Source organism: Aulonocara sp. 'chitande type north' Nkhata Bay, linkage group LG12 (genome assembly GCF_057382095.1).
Source record: "Aulonocara sp. 'chitande type north' Nkhata Bay isolate Kocher_YH1m ecotype deep benthic linkage group LG12, A_spYH_male_GT1.1, whole genome shotgun sequence".
Lineage (NCBI taxonomy): Eukaryota > Metazoa > Chordata > Actinopteri > Cichliformes > Cichlidae > Aulonocara > Aulonocara sp. 'chitande type north' Nkhata Bay.
In genome coordinates, this window is record NC_141355.1 from 18,778,712 (window position 1) to 18,786,461 (window position 7,750).

General features: G+C 39.3%; 1 pseudogene; it reads left to right on the plus strand.

The window, feature by feature from the left end:
* The first annotated feature begins 896 nt into the window (after positions 1–896).
* On the plus strand, positions 897–3,878 carry LOC147317248 (arrestin domain-containing protein 3-like; annotated as a pseudogene).
* The last annotated feature ends 3,872 nt before the right edge of the window (positions 3,879–7,750 follow it).

Here is a 7,750-nt window from a genome sequence, read left to right on the forward strand (position 1 = left end):
ATTCTTCACTTATTTGCTCAAGTGAAGAGATATGTTTGACATATTTTTGACAAATTATATGCCAACAAGTCACTTATAACTGTTTATATTCCTGCAATAAATTTTTTGACAAATACCCCTAATCACTTTTTTTGCAGATGATTACTTTTTGGCACAACAAAGGCAGCTGGCAAAGCAACTAGTGGAGTGGTTGTAGCAAGGTAAACTGGAGACCATCGATCTGTGAACTTTTTTGCATGGTACAACTTCATGAGTTTGGCATTATTCAGTAACTTTTCAGATAAAAAGTAACCAACTTTATTAAGTGGTAGCACTGGGACAGACCCTCCTGCCCTGCAGCAATTGAAATAGGCTCCAGCTCCTTTCCTCTTGGACAAGCTGGATGGATGGGTGGATAGATGAGTAAATGGATGGCATCGATGATTTTTTTTGTTACTTCTGAGAGCAAAGTTAGTAAATATTTATTTAGCCTTTCACTTTGGGTCTTGCGCTTTGCAGATAGTTGCTCAACACAATGTAGGATTTAGCTATGGGCAGGGTTGGGGTTGGCCCTCTAAATGTGGAAGTTGCTTGTTCTCTCCCTGCTTGTGTCACGTCTTTCCTGGTACTTCAACTTCCTTCTCAGTAAAAACAATTATCACTGCTGTTAATTTCGTGGTAAACTTCCCCTAATTTCAATATTTTTTGATTATCAAATCCCAGAAAGAGAGATTGCTGTGAACTTTGAAAAAAAAAAAAAAACAACAGAAAATTTCCATCATTTACATGACTGGCAAGGCTCCAACACTCAGCGTTTTAAAAACTCCTCCTTTTGAGTGATGGGGTTGAAATTTCTTGATCTGCCCGTCTGATCAGTTTATCTGTGCTGAGAAAAGCATTTCACTGACAGCTCTGAAATGTCACGGATAAAAGACTTTAATGTGACTTACGAGGCAATCAGTGAAGATCATGCTTTTTCTGAAGGAGATACTATAGTGGGCACAGTTAATTTCCGACTGACCAAAGACGTCAAAGTCAAGAGCGTTTTCGTGAAAGCCAAAGGAGACTCTATCGTAAAGTGGACAGAAGGTACTGGAGAGGAAAGGGAATTTCATTATAGTCACCGGAGATATTTCAAAGTGAAGGAATTTCTATTTGCAGAGAATGCTAGAGGTAAGGGGTTCATGCATTTAAAACCTGAACTCAGGTTGTTATTGTGCCATTCCTAGCAGGACTTTTTGTTGCCATTTCAGTCCTCATGAAGGAATATAGTGTTTTTGTCATGTTCTCTGGCCTCTTCTCAGAGTTTGTGAGTCCTTTGGAGTTTTATAATCCTTTATCTGACTACATTTAATTCTCATCTTTTTTTTTTGATTGTCTTAATTGCTTATAGGTTTGTCATGTCACCGCCTTCTGTCCCATTACATGTTCACCTCGTGTGTATAAATACTGCTTTTCTTATATATCCTTCATCTTGGCTTCGTCACTTCTGCTGTGTACCTCTTGCGTCTAATCTTGTCATTTTTCTATTATCTGCTCTTTTTGGCTAACCCGTGGCAAGCCGTGGTGCTTTGTTTTCCTAATATGTGTGTATAGAAGTATAAACACACATATTCTTCCCTTATTCTTCACTTATTTGCTTATTCTGGAATGATTTTAAATTCTGATGCTTTTCATAGAGTTTATGGCTGAGTTATCAACATGTCCGAGTGCTCAGGTGGAGACAGGACTCATCCAGAAGAGGGCTGATTTATTTCCCCATGTAAACCTGAAGTTTGTGTAACTGCCAACTTACAGTGGAAAATGAGCTTTGATGTGTTGTCCGCAACAACTACTCTCATGAAGGTTGCCACTATCAATCAATTGGTATACATTTATCAGAACTGTGACACCTGTGGATCCAAGTGAGGTAAAGGAAGACTGGCAAGCTTAAAATGCATATCACAGAAATTGTTCTTATCTGGATAATTAAGCATGCATCAACACTTAAATTGGAGAGCATCCCCACCCCCATCCAGCCTTGCTTGTCTATGAAATAAAGAAAATACTTGTTTTGCAAGAATCTTTATGACTCTGTGTCAGGCTAGTTAATTTTGGGCACTTAAAGTATGATTAGAAAAATGTGTTTTTGTATTCGTTATAATTTCTCATGACTTCTTGGGCAGATCTCTCTTGAAAAACACATTTTAATGTCAGTGACACTTTTTTCAAGATAAATAAAAGATATGCAACAGTCATTTTGCCAAAAATAGATTGTGGCTTGTACCTTGTGATTCAAACATATTTTCTGGCTCAGAATGACTTTTATGATTCACAAGAGATATGTTTGACATATTTTTGACAAATTATATGCCAATAAGTCACTTAGAACTGTTTGTATTCCCACAATAATCTTTTAACAAATACCCCTAATCACTTTTTTGCTGATGATCACTTTTTTGGCGCAACGACGGCAGCTGGCAAAGCAATTAGTGGAGTGGTTATTAAATTTTTTTGTTACTTCTGAGAGCAAAGTTAATACCGTGCTGTAGTTTGCTTTTACAAATAACTAGATTCTGTTTTTTTAGGAACATGCCTTCGTCCTTCCAGGGGAAACATGGAAAAATTGTCTATGTGGTTGAAGCAAAGATATCTCGGAGCTGGCATTTGCCTTCTGCAGTACAAAAAGAGATCAAGTTTGTTTCTAAGGCATTTCTAAACACTCCTCAAGTAATGGTAAACACTACAATGATGTGTTATAAATTTGACATCTGGATTACAATTGAGTTGATCTGAAAAAAAAAATGTCTGTCTGGTTCTTTACAGTGTCCACAATCTAGTTCAGTGAGTAAAGACGTCGGTGTTTTCTCTAAGGGACAGGTTCAAATGTCTGCTACCATTAGCAGAGGAGTTTGTTTTCCAGGTAAAATATCTGCAACTTACAAAATAAAATGTGAATAGATTTAAAAATTAAGCTCATTGTTAACATTTGCTATTGACAGGTGAAACTTTATCTGTTGTTGCCAAAATCTGTAACTCTTCCTCCAAGAACATAGAACCCAAATTCAAACTTCAGAGGAAATAGTGTACAGATGCGATGGCAAGACTAAAACCTGTGATGAGACTCTGTTCAAAGAGGTCGGGGACACTATCCGTCCAAACTCAGAGCAAACTGCCTCCCGCCAGTTGAAGATTCCTAGTGATGCCATCGCCACCCTCCGTAACTGTGATATCATCTCAGTTGAATATCAGTTAAAGGTATAAAACTATGTCATAGGGATTTCATGGTGAACTTTGGTTGTAAATGTTTGTAGGTAAATAATAGATAAAGAAAATGTGTGTCTTAACCTCTTAAATAATTAATAACTACTATGAAGATAAGACGCTGCATAAAAAAGCATAACAAATAATAATTATATGTCAAATTAAAAAAGTAAAATTGGTAGTTTTATAAATTGCACTTTTAATTTGATGGTTACTTTAGTCTGATTTGATTCTAAATCTCTGACTTTTTCCAGGTATATCTGGACATTAGTTTTGCCTTTGACCCAGAGGTGGTGTTTCCACTGCTCATCATTCCTTACAGATTTGCAGCCATTCAGCCTGGGGAGCCTGTGGGCCCTTACCCACCCGGGAGAGCCTGGGCTCCAAGTTACAGCAACTACCCTTCCCTTGCCTTCCCCACTGGATCAGGTGCTTGTCCCTCACTAGATCCCGCTCAGCATGCAAACATAACAAGTGGCAATTTTAACCAGTGGCCACAAGGTGCTGCTCCATACGGGTTTTCAGTTCCAGGATTCACATCACCTTCAGTACCTGCATACCCTCCTGCTACGCCTCAATTTCAACAGGGAGAACCATCTCTTTCCCCTGAACTGGTAACTGAGCAAATTAATAAACTAAATGTGAGCAGTAAGTGACACCTTAAAAATAACTGTTAAGGTGAAAACCAAATTGGTCAGAGGCTATTCCTCAAACTGTAACTTTTAAAGTATCTGAAAGAAAAGAAAGTGGAATTAAATCATGTCATTGAGCCCAGATTTCACCTGTTGATGGCAGCAGAAGTCCAGCATGACCAAATGTAACAGTGCAGACAGAGATTCATACTGCAATCTCTGATCTCAAAAGAGGTCTTTGAGTCTCCTATTATATTTTTTTTGTTGATCCAACGATTCCTCTGTGGTCGTTGTTTTTGCCTAGATTTGAGAGGTATATCATCTTTCTCCACTGTAAATGATTCAAAATGCAGCTCCTGGATTCTTAAGTTGTATGAAAAAAGCAATACATAACTCATGACAATTAGTTTGTAAAGGGAATAAAAAGTGCAGTGTGGCATTATTAATTAGAGCTAGCGGTGTGTGTGCTTTTTTCATTTCTTTTTTCAGAAGCATGCGTCTGCAGGTAACTAATTAGTGCGTAAATTTGCTGTGAATTTTACTTTTACAGTTATTCTTTTTGTCTTTGCTACATTGTACCTGTAGAATATATATATACTGGAAGTGCTGGGTATACAAGTCTGGCCTAAGTCTTTGGTCAGAAAGACTGCAGCAGTCCAGGAGTTTAGTTCACCGTCTTTAATGAAGCTTCACAGAAGATATGCACTTATAATTGTGGCAGGTGCAGTATCGGTGACTATAAGCATGGTTGTCTGGAAACAGAAACAGGTAACACTATAATTAGCAGGCTCAAAGACAACCAAGCAACAATCAGAACACATCATCTACTCAGACACAGCAATATTTTACAATGTCCACAAGGGGTCGCCGTAAGACCAGAAGTTGGCTAAATAGCACATATCTTCCCAGTTGCTAGTACTAAGGCAAGCATGTGGCGAGCTAACAACAGCTAAACTAAACAATAAACAACAGAAAAATCCTTTAACCGCGGGATATAATCATTGGGGGAGATTCTGGCCACTGGTATTAACTTAGTGCTAGTTAATTAAATAATTAAATAAACCTACTAACGTGGTAGCAGTGTACTGAGGCATAACTTTAGCTTAAACATACACAAACAACTATAACTATTATCATACCAGTTAACCTGTCAAAGGCAATAACACTTACAGTCTCATTAACGCACACGGAATCACACAAACTGCGATACAACTGCCATGCTCTGCTGCTGCTTTTCGTCCCTCACTCTCCCTCTGCGTGATGCGCACATGATCACTGGTGCGCTCATTTGGGTGCGCTTGGTTCTTGCCTCTAGACATCCTGAGGCCGAGTCAGCAGGGAATTTGCACAGTACCCATGTCTTATCTTTGTTGCTTGACTGTTGTCAGTAGGTTTTATAACAGCATCATCAGACAGTTGTTTATGTCAGTAATTTCCCAGGATATGCAGACATTTGTCTCATAATTGATAGTGTAGTTGAAACAATTGGTAGCAATAAAGATAACTTCATATCAAAATATGTATAACACTGTATTGTAACTGCTTTATTTATTTTCTATTGTTAGATTTTATCCGTGTTTGTTTTTCATTTTTTACTTTTATAATTTTATCCCACAATTTTCATGCTGTTTATCATTGTTGTGCTTTTTGCTTGGTTTTCATTTTTGTATGCTTGTCTGTGTTTTACTTTTTCTTTAGATACAGTTAATGTAAAACTGCCAACTGCACTTTTAAATGTAGTATAAAAATGAAATTGACTTGGTGTATGTAATTATTGTTCACATATTTAGGATGAGAAAGCCTTCTTGCAGTGCTATCCTTAGGAGAGAGCTGCATTTTATCTTAAAGAATATTTAATTGTTGCATAAGTGGTTCTATGTATGCTGGAGATGTAAGTGTCACAGTCCGGCGAGGGCAGACTGTATGTGTTAACAAAAAGGACCCAAAACGCAGACTCCAAAAACTGAACGTGGCGTGGATTTAACAAAAAACAAGCCGTTTATTGAGGCTAGCAAAAAGGGTACAAATAAAAGGGCATTGGGGAAACTAAACAATAACCTAAACTGGGTGAACTAAAACTAAACATGGAAAAAACCTTAAACATGGTGAACTGACATAGATACCTGAAGTTGTGACATGGATGAGCAGACGACCAGACAAAGAATGACTGAAAGCACACGGACTAAATACACACAGGAGGATAATGAGGGAAGTGGGAACACATGGAGAAACAGCTGACACACATGAACATAACGACGTCACAAGGAGAGAGTAACACTAAAAACATTGAACATAGGAACACAGGACCCCTCCAAAATAAAACAGGAAATATAATGAGACGCAGACCTGACAACATAAGACCCACAGACATGAAACACACGAAGGGCAAGGGAGACTTCACAGGGGTTGAAAACACAAGGGGGAACTAATAAGCAAATGAACATAGGAAACTTAATAAGCTTAAACATACACTATAAACATCAAAAGAACTAAAACTCAAAACACTGGGTCATAAGACCCAGGATCGTGACAGTAAGGTTCTAGAGGTGAAACACTTGCCAGGGCTTGTGGCTTATGCATTTTGTGACGACCTGCGTGGTCTCTGTTAAATCACTTAACGGTCATTTTGTATACTTACCTGATTTGTTGTCAGATTTTTGGCCACAAAAAGGCTACACACTAATTCCGACTATGGCAGATAATAAAACTAAAATCATATTTAGCTCTCTATAGAGGTTCGAACAGGCTATACATTTAAGTGCGTGGCTTTTTTTCTTTTCTTTGTTTTTTACTGCAACTATATACTGGCCAGTGGTTGCCAGTGGACTCCCACACTGAAGTCCAGGCCCTGTATTTTAACTGATTAGTACTGGTTGAAGCTCAAATAATAATCTGTAATAAAAAACATTTTGACCTGAACTACTGGTAAGTAGATGCAATCTAACATTTCTCTTGATATTTACATCAATAAAATTGTTGAGCAATTGCAAGCTTCGAATTTATTTTTGAGAGTGTATATTTTCCAGGCCGTAGACAAAGTCTTCATCCAGTGATCTATTGAGAAGGTAACAGGAAGAAACTATCAGAGATGCCAGTCACAGACCTGAAGATGTCTTTGGTCCTCCAAGGTATGGAGGCCTATCTCCCCCACCACTTCCCCTACCAGTGGCAGATGCCCTCAGACATCGGTGCATTGGTGGTTCTTTGTGTCCGGGGATGGGCGTCCAGGCTCACTCCTTGGTGGCTGCTTATCGGGGCCTGGAGCCTGGGGCTCGCTCGGGCCGCTTCGGGGGTGGGGTGCCCTCAGCCTCTCGGCCTGGGGCTCGGTCACTCTGGCACAGCTGGCTGCCAGCGGAGCTCACGGGCACGTCACTGCAACACCCCTGGCTTCTGCTCCGCGGCTGCTGAGTGAGCCCTCATCTGGGGCTCTCCTCAGCTCTTTCTGGGATAGTGGCGTGGTTGCCCCTCTGTTGGTCTTCCTTGGTCTCTTGTGTTCTGAGGGCCTCTGGATGTCTGGAGTTTTGATCTCCTCCATACCTGCTTCATGCCCTGGAGGACTGGGCTGTGGCTCCCCACACCCTCTAGCAGATTATTACATGAAGGAACCTTTTAAAAACAAGCGCGTTCATGCTCACAGGTGTACACACGGGTGCTCACACCCACAAACTACACCCTTTTTGTCTCCTACCTCAAAGCACACTGTGCGCTGTCGATCTTACGTGCTGCACAATAATGTTTAATATTTAGTATTTACTGTTGTATTCCCATATATCATCGTGATGTTGTTTATTCTATTGCTCTCATTTTCTTCTGCTTGTTTTCTTTTTTCATTCTCAACACGTGAAGTTAAAAAAAGTATCTACTGTTAAAAAAAAAAAAAGAAAAAAAAAGGAAAA